We start from the raw sequence: 19,417 nt of genomic DNA on the forward strand, positions 1-19,417 counted from the left end.
AAGTAAAACCAACGTTAAAAAAAATTTGGTTACTGCCTCAGTTTTTTAAAAGGATAATCTTTTTTTCTTGCTCATGCTCATCATCTTTGACAACATTAAGATGCAGAGATATTTATGCTAAACAATCCCTTTATGCTTGCCCATTATCATCATGCTAAATGACACATCATGCCTTAAGCATTATTATGCTTTAAGGCCATGCTCTTGGAGGGCTTATAATACAAAAAATGTGGCCAAGGAGGCTCTCAAATTGGTTTTGATATCCACGACCGATTTGAGAGGCTCCTTGGCCACACTTTTTGTGTTTGATGCCCTCTACTATCTTGGTGAGATGAGATGAGGCTCGGTGTTGGTGCTAGCTATTATGAATGCCATGTATGCAAGATGTGCTTGTGAAGTGCAAAGACCTGGTGAGTAATGCAAGTGCCGTTCATGAGTTGTGAGAGGTGAAGGTGTGCTCATGTGAAAACTCCAACTCTCTGCTTTCTTTGACTCTTATTTATATTTTCTTTGACATCTAATATTTATCTTGAATTTGGGGGATCAAGGTCATAAAGATTTTGCGAAACCCCTTTGAGTTTATTGATGAGGGTTTTGTACACTTGCTCCGTGCCCATAAACAAAAGGAATGTAGAAGGCTAGGCTCAGCATCAGCCCACATTAGTGCCAAAGATGCTGCTGGTCTCATAGAAGGAAGTGCTAAAGGGCTTGTGGGAAATCCATCTACTAATCACTGCATTATGGTGGCAAAAGGTTTTTCATAGAAGGGTTTGTGGGAAATCCATCTACCTAATTGCTACATTATGGTGTCAAAGGTTTTTCATAGAACTCGATATTTGTGGAATTATTTGACCATGCCATACTGACCTATCTATTGGAAAACCTTGGTGCCTTCATTGAGGCATGGTCCAACCTTCTGGTGGTGTAGTAAAGTGGCTGTCCATTTATTGATTCACTAAGCAGAATTCGGCCATATCAAAGGTTGTGTCAAGGATGTTGTGGAAGTTACCTTGAAAGATGAGGTCCTGCACATTGGGTGGATAAGCGAGTTGATGATCAAAGATGGGCAAGGACACCCCTAGGTCTTGCACATTGGGCAGATAAGTGAGTTGATGATCAAAGATGGGCAAGGACACCCCTGGGTCCTTCCCCTAGGTCCTCCCTGTCGTCGTCACTAGCCTCTTCATATGTGGTTAGAGCCCCTCAAGAAATAGTTCAGATGATTGGGGGCTCAGGGATAAGGGTGATGATGTGGTTAAGGTGCGGGAGAAGCTTGAGAATGGGGGGGGGGGGGTGGAATATGGATGTGGTCAATAGCTCCATGGATGGAATACAGATGATGTGGTTAAGGTGCGAGAGAAGCTTGAGAATGGGGGGGGGTGGAATATGGATGTGGCCAATAGCTTCATGGATGATGATGCATGATGATTGACAAGGGCAGGGCATTTTGTGGGGTGTTGGTTTGGAGAGCGTGGAGCAGTTTGGTGGACTGGCTTTTGGGTCTTTCATTGTCGGTGGGTTGGGACCTACTCCTCATTGGGATCTTCATTCACCCAAACTACAAAAAAGTGGGCTTTGATGGCTTCCATATCTTCATCTCTTGAAGGCTTGTCCCCAATTTGCTTGCCCTGTGAGGAGTCTACAAGATCATCTTCTTCATCTACAAGTTTGTGGCTTTTGAAAAGGTGTAAGGCCTCCTGTGCCTCCTCGATTGAGAGGTCTTATAGGCCACATGAATGGTTTAAACGGTGGTGTCTCCAAGGTCATCTTCTTCATCTATGGATTTGTGGCTTTTGAAAAGGCATAGGTCGCTTGTGCCTCCTTGATGGAGAGGTCTTACAGGCCACATGAATGGCTTGAATGGTGGCGTCGTTGGTTGTGCAAGGGCTTGATCAAGGTATGCATAAAAAACTATTTGATACAGTGCCATGTGGGTTGTATTGGTTATTTGGGCATGTGCAAAGAAGGCAGTGGTAGGTCGATTCCACTCATGGACAAATGAGGGTCTTCATGGCTACTAAGGTAGAGAAAATCATATCTTTGTGGATAGGATAGTTGAGGGGGATGCTGTAAGTTTAAGGAAGTGGTCTTCCTCAATAAGAAGAGTAAGATTCAATGGAGTAAAGGAGGGTAGTGTCTAGGAATGAAATGGATTGGTCATATAAGAAGAGGGTGGAGAGGGGGGTTGGTTATTACCACCATAAGGTGTTGATGTAGGCAAGGATAGTGTAGAAGGTGGGGGTTGAGATTTGATCAGATAAAAGTTAAATTGAAGTAGGTAAAGGGAAAGGGTGTGATTGATGAGGGTGATGGTATCCACAGGGGACCCTTGACAATTTATTAGTAACATTTCAAGGGCACTTACCCGCGAGGGAAGCATATCTAGCTTCTTTTGGTCATGCCCTTCCAGTGGGGTAGCATCCAAGGTGATGGCTTCTAACATAAGAATGTCTATGTTTACCTTGGTGATATGGTTTTATTTGTGTTGTTCAAGAGATCCTGGTAGGCCTTTCTAGTTGTGCACTTGTTGGTTATAATCATTGTGGAATTTTATTATGATCTTTATTGCCTCTTTGGCTATGAGGACATCTTCATATTATTTTGTGTAAATTGATTAGCAAAGATGGCTTGGGCTTCTTTTGCTTTAGCTTTCTTGACCTTTTGAGGAGTTGGTCATGTGGGCTTCATGTGCCATGGTTGTCTCATTCTTAGCTGCTTCCTTTTCATTTCTAGAGGGCATCCATTTCCTATTGTGAGAGTAGGTGAACTCCTCATGTGTGGCCTCGGCAAACAAGCTTGTGGACTTATCTTTTTGCGTTTTAGCTTCTAACATGGCAATCTTCTCATGTGCCATGGCTGCCTTTTTCTTAGGTGCTTCCAATTCTTTTCTAGAGGGCATCCATGTCCTATTGTGAGAGTAGGTGAGCTCCTCATGGCTGTCCTTGGCAATAGCTACGAGCTTGTACTCAAGCTTGTGGACTTATCTTTTGGCTTTTTAGATTCTAACTTGGCAACCTTCTCATTTGCGTCATGGAGTTGTTAGGAATGGTTGAACTTCTAGCGCTTTCTTTTGGATAAACTCATCCCAACACTTTGATTTCATGTTGTTGTCAGAGCATGTTCCTCGTAGAAGTTTCATGCCAATGATCTTGATCCACAAGTTTCAAAGGTGCTTGTGTGAGCTATGAGACCATTGTTGCATGCATCTTGTGTGATGGGATGTCCATGAGGGACCAATTGAGGTCTCTTCCTTGAGAGTTTGTTGGAGGTGTGTATCGGATTATCTTGATGGGCGGGGAGCCAATGCAGACATTTTGGAAGTTGGTATGATGTGTGTTAACCCGTTTATAGGATTAACAAGAGGAGATACCACCATTATCTTTCATCAAGGAGTCAAGGTAGATACACCAAAGGCTCATACATTCAAGACATGAAGCAATGGTGTCCAAAGATACAGCTTGGATGGGTGCCTATAATGGTATGACAGAGTATTTATGGTGATTCCCACTTTAAGAGCGTGTGGTAGCAAGTTAGGATGAAGTCCTAAGTGATGTACTTCATGGATATATTATGAGAGTAGTCATTGTAATAGCATTATGCCTCTTATGAGCCTAAAGTGCCCTCGGCCATAGTTTAAATGAGTGTGAATACTTATGACCATGTATATAAGTGAATATCTCTCATAATACAACAAACTCTCCTTGTGCAATTGAGTCTTTCTCTTGCTAATCTCTCTCCCTACTAATGCATGCTAGGAAGTGTGTGTGAGTGAAGTGAGGTGAGAGAAGGGATGAGTACCCATAGTGCAACGCGGCAGGGTGACAATGCTAGTGGGAGGTGCGGTGGAATTGCTTCTCAAGGAGTTGTAGAGCTTGGAGACCTCAAGGGTTACGAGCTCGGCCATTGGATCGATCCTCTCGACAATTGTGGTTCACCAGGAAATCTCTTATTGGATGTGTTTCAAGGAGGGTTAGGGTGAACCATAACATTTTTAGCGCCATTATCGGGGAGCCATCCCTTAGCGTTTTCCATTGTTTTTCCTGTAATCTACGCATGACCCATTGCCCATTATCTTGATTAATGGTTTTCCATGAAAAAGATGTGGATTTGATGGTGATTTGTGTGTGATTTGGTGCAGAATAGCTATCTTTTTTGTTTTTGTAAAGAATGTTTTTTTGCTTAATTTTTAGCTTAATTTGTTGTTTTTGTTGTTGTTATTGTAGTTTTTCATGTTCTTAGTGCTTGCACATAGTTGTATTATGCTTAGTTTTTATCCATTGTATCAAACAACGCAATAGAATACAATTTTTAGTGAATGTTAGCTCTCTTTAGTGTTAAACATAGAACTAAAATCATTAATTTTAACTTAATTGTGTGGTTGTTGTTGTTGAAATTGTTTGCATTAGAGTGTTAAACAAGCATTAGGAGTACCTTAATCCTTTAAAAATTTTCTTAAAACCATCAAAAAATCCTTGAATTCAACGAATTTCTCTTAATGGACTGGTTTTTATCATTAAGGGTGATTAATCTTGTTCAAGGGTGATTAATCTTATTCAAGGGACACAAAAATTAGAAAATGTGTTAATTGGGGTCTAAATTGATCGTGAGTTGTTGAAATTAGTATTTTTGAGTGTTTTGAGAGCATCTAGATGCATCAAAACACCTAATTACATCAATTTCTTCATTTTTACTCTGCTTAATTTTACCTTAAAAGAGGAGACTAAAATTAAGAGTCTAATTAATCTCCGAAAAATACATTTTAGGACCTTCTCTTTCATTTGGAAAGTTACTAGCATGCACTTTTTTTGAAAAATTATCTCTAAGAGGTCGTTCACGTGTGGATAGCGCTGAAGCTAATTAGGGTGAATGGACACCCATTTGACCCAACAAAGAGAACGCCAGGCCTCTTGAGGCACGGGCTATGAGAAAATATAAAAAGCAAAAAGAAAAAACGTGTTCTTGCTCATTAAGGAGCATTCAGGCAATCAAACATGGCAATGATAGAGGGATTGCCAGGGATCACATAAGGACTGAACCCAATGGCTGACATCTTCGAGCCATTGACATCTATGCCGCAAATGCACCTCCCAATACCATTGGCCATGCCTATAACAAGCGTGTCATCGGGTTTTACACCCCTTATCACTTCAATTCTACCGGGCTTTGGTCCTTTACGACCTCAGTGACTCATACAAGAATACAGCTGTATAGATCTCCAAAATTATGGATAAATATGACGGAACAACAGACCCTATTCAATTCATTCAAATGTTTGAATAGAGATGTGACGCCTTTGGAAATCCCAACTGCCCCACCAAGGTACATGCGCTGAACCTATGCTTAGAGGGAAAGGCTAGTCGATGGTTCATCACATTGATGCCGGTAATCAAGACCAACTTCAAAACCTTGAAAATAGCCTTTATCCACGGTTTTTCAAGACAAGGTGGTTGGTGGAGTGCAACAAGAGAACTCTATTCAATTGAACGTAACCCAAACGAAACCATTAGAGACTTTATCCTTCGGATAAAACTCTTGGACTCACGATGTGAGTCATGGGAGAAATTAAATGATTCTCAATTGAAGAGATGTTTCATGATGGGCCTCTTTCTCAACGCAACACTCAAAGGCCAAGGAAAAAGAAAAGTACTCCACAACACTGTCCACAAAAACCTATGTGAGCTCCTCAAAGAACTCCATCAAGTTAATAAGTGTGGGTACCAAAAAGATTACTAAAAGCACAAGGGTACTACCAAGATAATACCAAAGCTTGGATTTCCAAGCAAATTAAAAAGCCCCCTCAACCTATTCAAAGAAACAAACCTTAGCACCAAAGGCATCAGAACTAGTTTATAATGTTGATAAAAGATGGGTGCCTGTGCATGTGCTTCAATAACAAGGATACTATGATGGTAATCCCATCATATGGTTGCCAAAATTGAACAACGTGAAGAAAGCCTCACCACCAACTTTAACCCCAATAGCTTCAACTAAAGTTCGACAAGAATGGAGGCCCAAGCAACACCAAGGAAGTCACTCAACCACTCTTGTGCATTCAACACTTACACAAGAGCTTGCATGTTCAAGCAAACCCAATGGTAACCAACTAGCAGTCTTATCTACTGCTTTGAAAACATTTGAGCCAAAGATTCAAGAATCAATTCCCACATTTGTACGGAGACTTACGAGTGCATCAAAGACAAACTCACAATGCTCTTTTCACCCCTCTGGATGTGAAGCATAAATGCACAAGAACCTGTTGCTCGCACATCATGCCCTAGCTGACCCATAAAATCATTTTGAATAAAAAATCAACAGACCCTGCAATCTCACGAGTCAAAACCTGCAACTTCACGGGGTTAAAACCTGCAACTTCACGGGGTCAAAACTTGCACTTTCACGGGTTTAAACTATTTCATGGGATTACCTTTCACGAGTTTAGGCCACTTCACGGAATAACCCTTCACGGCCTAAAAACTTGCACTTTCATGGAGACACCATTTCACGGGATTACCTTTAAGGGGTTTATGACATTTCACGAATAACCCCTCACGACCAAAAAACCTGCAATCTCATGAGTTCAAGTTTCTCACGGGTTAAGAGTCTCACAGCTTAAGACCTTGCACTTTCACGAGTTAAGGTTGTCACTGGTTAATCTCTCTCACAAATTAACATTCTCTCACGGCTTAAGAACCTGCACTTTCACGATTTAAGCCATATCACGGATTAAGCGATCTCACACATTAACACCTTCCCAATGATCTTCAATAGCCATTATATATTTTTTAAGCTTATAGCTTACTACTCTTTTGGCTAAATTAATGTAGCAGCTACATATCCACACTCATGCACTGGAGAACATTTGCACCAAAGCCTCAACTTCTAGGTACATCTCTGGATGGGGAGACCATGGTGGGCAAAAGCCTGGTCCAATGGTACAACACATTGCCTGGAATTTTCCTTCAAATTACAAACCTCTCCAAACGACGCTACCAACTTCACAAATCAATGATCTTTAATCCTTAGTGAAGATATCTATATTAGCCTCGCAAGTCGACGTAATTCTTTCAATCCTCACCAACAAGTGGCTATTTCAACACAGAGCAGTTCAATAAGAGTCTATATGACTCACTTCTTGTACTTCATGTATATCTACTTCATAAGGGCACTTAAATATACATAAAAACATAAAAAGCACATGGGAAGAAGCATGCAGGAACAGGTCTTACTCAACAACATTTGACAACAATCCTGCTACACAAAGGGACATCATCGAAGGACAATTCCTTCAAATGATGAATGTCGATTCAATAATGAATCAAATGAGGAACTGAGAATCACCATCTTGTTGTGATGATTATGTTCCTCTAGATCCTTCCTTCTCTTCTCTCCTATTATTAACATCTCTTAGCATCCCCACTAACACAAATCAAATGTAACCTTGCTTATGATTGCCAAAAACAAAGTGAGAATTTTTAATTTAAAAAAAACATGCTCGCACAAATTTAAAAAATGCAATCATTCCCCCCCCCACTCCGTTAGGAATTCCCAAGAAACCACTAACCTTTTCATTCGCTAACTAGCTTTTATTATTCCTTCCGGAGGAACTAAGACCATTGAACGTCACTCAACATCAAAGCCATCGACAAAGCTTGTCCAAAGAACATCATAAATAAAGAAGAACCACATAGATTATGCTTTGGGTTCCCTTGTCAACAGGGGAGAAAGGACCATGGTGTCTTCTCTCTAAATAGAAACATGTAGCCTCTTTATATGTAACAATTACGTTTAACCTTTCCCTCTATCCATTCGAGATGTTTCATTATTATAGACTAAATTGGTGTTCTACATATAGCCTAGCATCTTCGATGAATATCTTGCTTAACTATGTTGTCATATTTTGTTCCCTTTCTTCTAGTTGAGTCCTTCTTTACCCATCACTTTCTACATGGCTTTTCTAGTTGATATGTCTTGGCCTCCCTTTCTATTTCATATCCCTATTCTCCATTACATATCTTAGATGATGAGAGCCACAATCTTATCTACATCAACTAAATGGATGCCTCTTGCTTTGCACTATTTCCCCTATCACCTTGAAGTGGTTTTGGAATTGGAGTTTCAAAGCTTATGCACGAGCTACTTGAGGAGGTGTTAGAGTATTTCTCGAAGAAGCTCTAATTATTAGAGCCTCCATATTTGTACCCTCTCCCACATGACATTCCATCTTTGCAATGGTGAATTAGCCATATCAGACACACACACATTACACACTTTTTGCAAGATTTATTATTGAAGTACTTGCTTCCTCAATGGAGAATCCACCCTACCATGAGAATATGTTCGTTTCTTATTTTTGTTTTGTTTATGCCTTCCTTTACATGCCAAACATTGGGAAGTTATGGTCACGAGTAATATTACAATATGGATGCCATGTATGAGTAACATCATAATTAAGGAAGGACCATATAGATATTATGCTTTGGGTTCCCTCATTGGAATGGAGTGTCTTATCTCCAAATAGAAACATGTAGCCCCACTATTCCTCTCGATGAGATCTATAAGTAATAATTACATTTAACCTTGGCCTTTATCCCTTGGGAGATGCACTACTAAGAAACCCTATGTATCACATGCGTTCAAGGGGTATTTAAAAAACCCCTTACCTATGAATTTTTAATGAATAAAATGACCCCTTTTCCTTTATGAACTTACGATTTTTTTTCCAAAATTGATTTAAAAAGCCCCTTCTGTAAATGTATTTTTGTAAATTTACCTTAAATTTTTGAATTAAAAAACTCCTTCATTTGAACTCACATGGTATACTTACATATTTTTAGGTGAACCACACAAGCTTTATCCATCCAAAATATTTTATTATTCTAGACTAAACTACTATATTGTGTATAGCCTAGAAGGTACAGTGAATACCTTGCTCAACTAGGTTGTCATGTTTTGTTCTCTTTTTTATATTGAGTCTTTCATTATCCATCATGTTCTACATGGATTTTGAAGTTAATATGCCTTGGCCCCCTTTTGTATTTCATATCCCTTTTCTTGTCTAAGATATTCACATCAATTTTTTTGTCACGAAATTAGATAAGGAGTATATTGTTGTGCTAAGGAAGATGTGGTCGTGCAAGTGCAAGTAGAGAAGGTCATTTTGGCATGGAAAATGAGATTGTTTTTCAACGAGGACTTAGATAGTCAAGTTACAATACTTTTGCGGGATCAATAAGAGTGTAAGAGGAAGAAACATGACATCATAGTTTACTTAGAGCTTAGTTTAGGATTTTTTTCCCTTTAATATGTACAACCAAGAAACTCTTTGATATGCATGGCCAAGAAAGACTTTTTGGGGTCTAAGTTGGAAACAGCAACAAGGGACAGAGACTAACTGGAGAAGCTTGAGCATGTTCACATCTAAAATATGGCATACAACACAGATTGAGTGTAAGATTCCTCCCCAGCCCCTCAAGATGTCCAGTTTCTTCCCCTGTAAAATCAATCCCCTTTTCAAAATAATAAAAGATCTTGTTTCTACTTGTTTTGGCCTGGAGAGAGAAAATGTTCTAGAGAGAGATAATTCAGTTTTTAGATATCTTTGGATGGAAAAATATCCTTTCTTATTAAAATAAAATTTCCCAAAACAGAAGTTTAAAAATAATTTCCTAAGGTGCATTAGAAATAAATTATAATCTGCTCAAAAGACCACAGTCTAAGGGTCCAGATTTTTTGAAAATTTTGGATTAAGGTTATGAGGGACCAATAAGATTAATCCAAATGTATGGAGGAGATAAATTGAAGAAATAAAGAAAAAACTCCCAAAAATGAGTAAATACTCACATAAGATGAAGAGTAGACTAAGGACCAAAGGAAACATTAAAAAAATGAATTTTTGAAACCTCAGAGTGGGGATTCTCCCTCATGAAGGAGGTGCCTTTTTTCTCATCATTGCTCCCCATTTTAAATCAATAAAATGAGATATTTCATCTCTCCTCTCTCCTATTTCAAGTCTAGTTCCAAAAAGTAAGCTGAACTGACCCAAAAATGGTCAAAAATTGACCAAACTAATCTTAAAAATTCTAGAATAAGTTTGCTTGGTTTGAGGCTCGCTTTTTCCTATAAATAGAATCCTCCCCCTTTGTAAAAGCTTAATAGTGTTTATGCAATGTTACTCTACTCCTTCCCAGAGCCAATTACATTGAATTCACTTGATAATTCAATTGTTTTTGACTAAATCCTCTCCAAAAGAATTGGTGGCCACTCTTGATCCAAACAAGAGTAGAACCCTCAATCCCTCAAGCCAAAGGAAAGCTCACAAAACTCCATGTAAGCTAAAAATTCTACTTTTTAATTTTAAATTTATGATTTTCTGATTCTTTGCTTTTTTTTTTTAGTTGATTAAAGTGAATCTTGATGTTATGCCTTGATGAAAAGGCTACCCCCTTCTCTTCCTTAAAAATTTAGTCTTTCTTTATCCTAGATTGAGTAATAAATAAATTGATTAAACTTTTCTTATTGTTTACTCATTATAAAAAGTGAAAATTGAGTAGATTAGAGTACTTTACTTCAAATTGGGATTAATTTTAAATTGATATTAGAGTGGAAAAATTGACAAATCATCAGCCATACAAAGGAGGTTATGGTAAAATTTTCTTAAATTTTGTGGAAAATAAAGTTTATCTTTATGTTATTCTAAAAGAGTAATTCCCACCATTTGCGCATTCTAAAAGAAATATTTTTATTTACTCCATGTACATACTCACCTATGAATATGCATGGATATCATTGATATTAATTATTGAAATTAAATTCTATGCATAGAAAGATGCATATTGGAATTTTTATTATTATAAAAGTGTTGTTTTTATTGAATTTAAATTCTATGCATAGAAAGATGCATATTGAAAAAAAATTTATTTATAAAAGTGTTGTTTTTATTGAATTTAAATTCTATGCATAGAAAGATGCATATTGGAAATTTTTTATTATTATAAAAGTGTTGTTTTTATTGAATTTAAATTCTATACATAAAAAGATGCATATTGGAAATTTTTTTATTATAAAAGTGTTGTTTTTATTGAATTTAAATTCTATGCATAGAAAGATGCATATTGGATATTTTTTTAAATTATAAAAGTGTTGTTTTTATTGAATTTAAATTCTATCCATAGAAAGATGCATATTGAAATTTTTATTATTATAAAAGCGTTGTTTTTATTGAATTTAAATTCTATGCATAGAAAGATGCATATTGGAAAATTTTTTTAATATAAAAGTGATGTTTTTATTGAATTTAATTTCTATGCATAGAAAGATGAATATTGGGAAAAAAAATTATTATAAAAGAGTTATTTTCATTGAATTTAATTTCTATGCATGGAAAGATGCATAGTAGATTTTTTTTTAATTTTAAAAGTGTTATTCCTATTAAATTGATTTTATGCATAAATAGATGCATAAAAGGATTTTCTTTTATATAAAAGTGTTATTTTCATTGAAGTTGGAATTTATGCATAAATAGATGCATAAAGAATTTTTATATCAAAATTAGATTCTCTTTAATCCTATGTTTAATTTCCATGAATATTTGATAAATGAATAAGTAAATACTCTGAGAGGGAAATTTCTATCGTTTCATATTCACTCGGATTGTAAAGATAAAATTCAGAAAATCTATCGAAGTCGAAAATTCAGATATTCCTCATCGGAATTCGTGATTAATTTAGAAATCAGTTAAGTGAATATTCAATGAATAAAATTCAGTAAAATAGTAACTGAAATATCACCCCCTTTTTGAGAAAGATAGTTCAAGAAAAACCTTATCAGACTCGAACCTAGAATTAGACTATGCCCAAGACCAAACTCTTTCGTCAGTTTCAAGGAAAGAAGATGTGACCAGTTCAGAATACACTCAAATCTCCCACCAAATCGTCTGTCCTCCGGGCTTCCTGGAAACCAAAATGAATGAGTTCTTGGAGTTGAAGCAGGATAGTCGGACAATTGAAGAATACCATCAGGCATTTGCCCTTCTCCTCCACTTTTGGATGAAGAGCAGCTGATGGCCAGATTCATTCGAGGAATGAACAAGCCATTAGACACTTTTGTGAAAAATGCCAAACCAGTCTCAATGGCGGAAGCTGTCAGAATGGCAAAGAACTTTGCCAAGGCATTTGTTGTCAAGGTCCTGCCAAAGCCTACACCCTCAAACATTAAAAGGTTCCACACCCCGGGAAGTGCTTCAAACTTTCCTCCCCTAAAGAGGGAGCAAGGCCCAAATCAGAATCAAGATGCTGGTAGATTCATAAGTGAAGGAAGACCCTTTCCTTAGAACACTTTCTCAGGAGCCCCACCTTTTTCAAGAACCCAGAGAGATGAGCTTAGAAGTGAGAACAGATGTTTTGGATGTCAGGGTCTCGGTCACCAGCTTAAAGGCTGCTCAACTCCTGCCATGTCAAGAGGACAGGGAAGTCAAGGACCTAGAATGCAGAGACCAACCCCTTCCTATTCAGTCACATCAGGGTCCGTCTTGTCAAAATCAGGGCAATCCCAGGAGGAATCCAGCTCAGCCATCTGCCTCTGTATAGAGTAATCTCAGAACTCCCTCCCAGAACTGGGGTAACCAAAGAGAAAGAGTTCTGCCCCAATCTGCACAGCAGCCAGAGCAATTATAATAGCAGATGTAGTAGAAGAGGAAAGAGGTCAGATTTATGCCGCAATTGAGAACCAAGGGCCAAATCGTCAATTCTCTGTCATCCATACTCCAGTTGAGTATAAGGGTAAGTCATTCAAACTTTTGATTGATTCAGGAAATACTCACTAATTTATTTCCCCTGGATGCTTGCGTAAGCTAGTCTTAGAACAGAAATCAAGGAAACCTATGCAAGTTGAATTGGCAAGTGGGAAGATCCTTTTCACTCACCATGAGACAGATCGTATTCAGTTTAATCTAGATGGGAATATAACTGACTGTCAGTTCAGAGTCCTACCTTTGGGAGTTTTCGACGGGATCCTTGGAATGGATTGGCTCCACAAAAATCAAGCTGACATTCACTGTCACAGTAGTGGAACCATTTCCTTCCGTGACCTTCACGGAAACAAAGTTCAAGGAACTGGAATTTCAGGATCCCCAGGTCTGCAATTAGTAAAAGCTTCTAAGTTATTGAAAGGACTTAGAAAGAAACAGCTCATTTATGTTGTCAAGATGAATCCGGTAGACACAAAGTTAAAGGCTAAAGAACCAGAATGGTTCTTTTGGTAACGTTGACACCTATCAATAGCATGGAAGAGGAGGCAAGGGAGATCGAAGGTAATGAAGCACGCAGCAGGGGGTAACGAAGCAATAGTCCAAAAGCAAATATGAAATCAAAGACAAGAAATAAAGGATGAGAATAGCATAACTGAGCTCACCAATTGAAGGTTATGGGTGGGTGACACATGTCAGCACTTGACTAGTCAAGATAGTCATGTGTGAGTAAGATATTTGCATCAATAAAAGCTTATTGTTTTGTGATTTTGACTAGATGTTGGCATTTCTCACACCTTGTGGAAGCTTGTGGTCATTCATGTCAAAAAACATTTGTTGTTTGGTAATTTCGACCAAATATAGGCCTTTCTCACACCTTGTGGAAGCTTGTGGTCACCTTTATTGATATAATTGATGCATTTTTTGGGCATGAAATACTCAAGATTTTCATGGTTATGAACTTCTATTGGTTTTTCACGTCGAGATTGAACTTCTAAATTTCTTGTTTTTGAGCTTATTTTTTAAAGCCCTTGATCAGAAGACCTTGTTATGATTTAAGCTACCTTTAAAACACCTTTTATGGACATGAAAAACTCTAAATACTCACGAGCGACCATGAATATGTACTGGTTTTTCACGTTGACTAGCCTAGTGATTTTCCTTCTTTTGAGGTGATGCTAGGGTTCATGTGATCCCTTGGGCAGTTTGGGTATGATTTTCATGCTTATTGGAACAACTTTTTGGGGCCTTAAAAACTTAAGATGCTCACTCTCATGAGTATCCATTTTTTCTTCATGTCAACTAAACTTTGAGTTTGATTCTTTTGAGTTGCTTTTATGATTCCTCTGATCATTTTTAAGGCCTAGGAATGTTTCCTCTTGATTTTGGAAAAGATTTTTTGGGCATGAAAAATTTGAGTTTTTCACAGCATGAAAAACTCAAGTTTTTCATGAAGAACTTGATTTTTCACAGCGTGAATATGTTCATTGGTTTTTCATGCCAATTGATCTTTTGAATATCATGGTTTTGAGTAGCCTTTTGTTCCCTTGACTCTTGTATAGTTTTTAGCAAGATTTATGACCCCTTTTTGAGTAACTTGTTTAGGCATGAAAAACTTGAGATTCTTATGGCATGACTATCTAAGGTTCCTCCTCTTCTTTTGAATCTTTAATTTCCCTCTAACTCTAGGTTCCTAGTATCCATTTTCTTCTTTTGCCATAAAGGATATTGTTGACAGAGGGACTCTAGCTCCTTCTTTGAGAGTTGCATCTCCTCCTTTGGATGAAGCTAGTTGTTAAGTCCATGGTAGGATCTAGTGTAGGCTTTCCCTCCACTTTGCTCTTTCCTTTGTCATTCATGGGGTTAATCATTGATGCCTTTGGTTCTTCGGGTCCCATCTAATGGTTTCTTCATCTTTGCTAGTCGAGCAGGATGACCTCTAATGTTCCTTTATCATTCATGGGCCTAATCATTGATGCCTTTGGTTCTTTAGGCCCCATGTGATGGTTTCTTCATCTTTGCTAGTCGAGCAGGATGACCTCTGGTGTTCTTGTATACTCAACTTTCACTTCCTCTAGATTTTGGACTCTAATAGGTATCCAGATCCTTGTGGCTCCCTTGTAGTACCCATGTGCTATCAAAGTGGCTTTAGCCACCCAACAACTCTGGCTTCCTGTTGTTAATTTTCTTTCCCATTTTTATTGTTGTGGACTGTTATGAACCTGAGCTATGGATTGCTTTACTCTATGTTGGTATTCAGATCTGTCTATTCTCTTCATAACAGCCTTGTGTCTTCAAGAGGTTCATAGGAGCCCATTGCTCTCTAGTTTATTGTCTTGAATAGTGATGGTTCATGGGAGCAAGTGGAGAGGCTACCATGACCGGGCTTCTCCCAGTGTAGCCATCATGATGTCCTTGATCATTCTTTGAGCTTAAGCTTCACTATTTGCAAAAGATTAGCATTTCTTGGAAGTTGGAGAGCAATGTGGTACCATTGTTCTACATCCCTTTATCTACATTTGGATTGTTCTTTCCTCCATTGAATGGAGCAATTGGTTGCACCAATCCAAGATCTTCCCAATAATACCTACTCTTTCAGATCTATCTATTCTCTTCATAATAGCCTTGTATCTTTGAGAGGTTCCCATAGGAACTCATTGCTCTCTAGTGCTATGACTGGGCTTCTCTTAGTGAAGCCATCATGATGTCCTCGATCATTCTTTAAGATCAAGCTTCACTGTTTGTTGTAGAAGATGAGCATTTCTTGGAAGTTGGAGGCCAAAGTGGTAGCATTGTTCTATATCTCTTTTGTCTACATTTGGATTGGTCTTTCCTCCATTAAATGGAGTAATTGGTTACACCAATCCATGCTCTTTCCAACAATACCTGCTCTTTCATATCTCCTATATGCAAAACATATGCCTTTCTAGCCACAAGGTTATTATTGAAAATTAAACTCCCTTTAGCTTTTACCACACTTGTGTGGAGACTAGAAGTGCTTACATTTGTGGGTTTGAAGTCGGGTTTACCTAGAGCTTCCCATGCTTAAAAGGACATCAAGTTGTGACTCTAACAAGAAAGGTTGCTCGTCTAATCCTAGTAAAAAAGACCTACATTGCACTTAATTTGCTAAAGTCTTTTTTCAAAGCCATGGGTACCTCTCTAGATCTTAGTACTTCCTATCATTCCAGAAACTGATGGCGAGACATAGAGGGTAAGCGAGGTGATTCAGGATATCCTTTGAGCACCTACATTGCACTTAATTTGCTAAAGTCTTTTTTCAAAGCCATGGGTACCTCTCTAGATATTAGTACTTCCTATCATTCCAGAAACTGATGGCGAGACATAGAGGGTAAGCGAGGTGATTCAGGATATCCTTTGAGCATTTTGTGGATGAGAGACTAAGAGATGGATGAACTATCTACATCTGGTAGAGTTTGGTTATACTGCCTCTCACCATCAAAACATAGGAATGAGTCCATTTAAGGCACTTGATGTGAACAAGATTCCTTGACGCCATTAAATTGGTTCGATCCCTAATCAAAGTAGAAGTGTTAAAGCAAATGCTAGATGAGATGGATGAGTGTGATTTTTAAGGGAGCTTCATGGAGGGATATTTTGGAGGGAGCTCCATGTGAAACTCTGCAAGGGCTAAACCCAAATTTTCTCACAAATCCTTAACCACCACCACCATCACTGCCCAGCTCCTTCTCTCCATCACCACCTAGCTCCTCCCCTTCTATCTCTCCTCTTCTCCATGTCCTCCTCTCTCTTGTTAGTGATAGGCATGGGTACCAGGCGTGCAGCTATGGAAGCTTGCAAATACAAACCCTAATCTAGGTGATTAGTGTGTCCTAATCCTAAGGTGGGTGAAACCTAATTACACAAATAATGAAAACCCTAATCTAGGTGATTAGTGTGTCCTAATCCTAAGGTGGGTGAAACCTAATTACACAAATAATGAAAACCCTAATCGAACTATAAGCTTCACTTAAGCTCAATTAGGTTACAAGATTAAACTTGTACTCATAGAGAGGCTTAAGAGCAATTTGTTCCCATTCCTTGAAAATGACTCCTTTTATATAAGGGAGGTACAACTCTCGCATATGTGCTCATGTGGGATAATGCTCAAGTGTGATGTGACTCCTTTTATATAAGGGAGGTACAACTCTCGCATATGTGCTCATGTGTGGGATAATGCTCAAGTGTGATGTGGCTAAATGCTTCTGGTCCTAGTCCTTTACTCATGCCTTGCCCCAGCTTTGTGCTCATGGCACCACATTTCTCAACACCCCCCCTTGGTGCCATGATGCATAGGTTACTTCAAGGTGGTTGGATGTGAGTTAAAAAAAGATCCATCACTTCCTCTTAGTGCAACATGCTACTCAAGGTGGTCAAGTGTGGTAATGCAAGATGTCATCACCCCCCTTGGGTGCATAAATTGGTACTCTCAAGGGGTCAGGTGTGATAAGAAAACAAATACAAAAAACTAGGTCTACTCATTGGTAACCTTTTACAATCATGGGCTAAGGTGGTGAGGTTTTTGTTGCTACTTGTTGATCTAGAAGAGATGTCCTAAGGTCTACTCGTTGGTGACCTTTTACAATAATGAGCTAAGGTGGTGAGGTTTTTGTTGCTGCTTGTTGATCTAGAAGAGAGGTCCTTTTACTACTTCGTCTTCTTGACTTATTGTCGATGTAGATGTCATGTAGTTTGCATTGAATTTGTAGTCTTTTTGTTTGTGGCCAATCTTCTTATAGTTGTTGTACTTCGGCTTGTCCTTCAATTTGCATTCACTTTGAAAGTGTCCTTCAATTTGCATTCACTTTGAAAGTGTTCTTTTCTCCCACAATGGTGACAATTCATAGTGCTTTTGTTGAAGAGTGCTTGCTCAATGGTTGTGCTTCCTTGCTTCATCTCCTTCTCCTTTTCAAGTAGGGAAGAGATGCATTCTTCAAAGGTTGGATCCAGTAAAATTTTCAAATTGGTCACAAGTGCATTATATTCCGTAGGCATGCTTTTTAGGAGTATAGCTAATGCATCTTTTTCTCCTATTTTAGCATTTATGCCATCAAGCTAGGTTATGATGTTTTTCATTTTACTTATTATGAATTGTGGTAGTGACTCACTGAACCTCATTTGTAGCATATAGAACTCAATTTTTAAGATGGATTTCCTGGTTCTTTTCTTTGGCTCTAGATACTAGATTCAATGCATCCCATGCATCCTTGGCATGATCTTTGGAGTCAATATGGTGGATAAGATTAGTAACTAAGTGTCGATCGATAAGTGACATTGGTTGTTCATCCTTTTCTATCCATTGATCATTTGGTGCAGCAAGCACATTTTCCTTAACTATCGTCCATAGTTTCTTGTGCATGAGGAGGTACTTCATTTGCGATCGATAAGTGTCGATCGATAAGTGACATTGGTTGTTCATCCTTTTCTATCCATTCATCATTTGGTGCAGCAAGCACATTTTCCTTAACTATCGTCCATAGTTTCTTGTGCATGAGGAGGTACTTCATTTGCGTGGCCCAAGGATGGAACCCTTCCCCAGTGAACCTCTCAACATGTGAAGTAATGCTAGATGATGTCATGATGATAAGGTCTTACCAAAGAGCTTGTTTGGGCTTCAATGGTAGTGTCTAATCTCTTACAAATGATAGTGATTTTATATTTTTGATTTTATTTTTTTGACTTAAGACAAAATGTAAATGATGGGTACAAATGAATAAAGAAAATTATGTTAACCCATTCCTAGGGTTAACAAGATCTACCGCCATTATCTTACATCAAGAAGTCATGATAGATACACCAAAGGGTCATACATGAAGCAATAGTGTCCAAAGCTACAACTTGGACGGGCATCCGTAATGGTGTGATGGAGTATTTATGGTGATTCCCGCTACAAGAGCGTGTGGTAGCAAGTTAGGATGAAATCCTAAGTGATATACTTCATGGATATATTATGAGAGTAGTCATTGTAATAGAATTAGGCCTCTTATGAGCCTAGAGTGCCCGGTTGGCCACAGTTTAAGTGAGTGTGAACACTTATGGCCATGTATATAAGTGAATATCTCTCATAATATAACATACTCTCCCATTGTGCAATTGAGTCTTGCTATTGCTAATCCTCTTACTAATCCCTCTCCCTAATGCATGCTAGTGAGTGTGTGTGAGTGAACTGAGGTGAGAGGAGGAACGAATACCCGTAGTGCAACGTGACGGTGTGACAACGCTCGCGGGATGCATGGTGGAATTGCTTCTCAGGAGTTGTAGAGCTTGGAGACCTTAAGGGTTATGAGCTCGGCCATTGGAAAGATCCTCAACGACAGTTGTGGTTCACCAGGTAATCTCTTATTCGATGTGTTTCAAGGAGGTTTAGGGTGAGAGGAGGGACAAATACCCGTAGTGCAACGTGACGGTGTGACAACGCTCGCGGGATGCGTGGTGGAATTGCTTCTCAAGGAGTTGTAGAGCTTAGAGACCTTAAGGGTTATGAGCTCGGCCATTGGAAAGATCCTCAACGACAGTTGTGGTTCACCAGGTAATCTCTTATTAGATGTGTTTCAAGGAGGTTTAGGGTGAGCCATAATAACAAATTTTGCGCCATTTGCCGGGGAGCCATCCCTTGGCTTTTTCCATCATCTTTCCTCTCTAATCTACACATTA

This window comes from Cibotium barometz, chromosome 13 (assembly GCF_041138505.1).
Source record: "Cibotium barometz isolate CiBa-2024 chromosome 13, ASM4113850v1, whole genome shotgun sequence".
Classification (NCBI taxonomy): domain Eukaryota; kingdom Viridiplantae; phylum Streptophyta; class Polypodiopsida; order Cyatheales; family Cibotiaceae; genus Cibotium; species Cibotium barometz.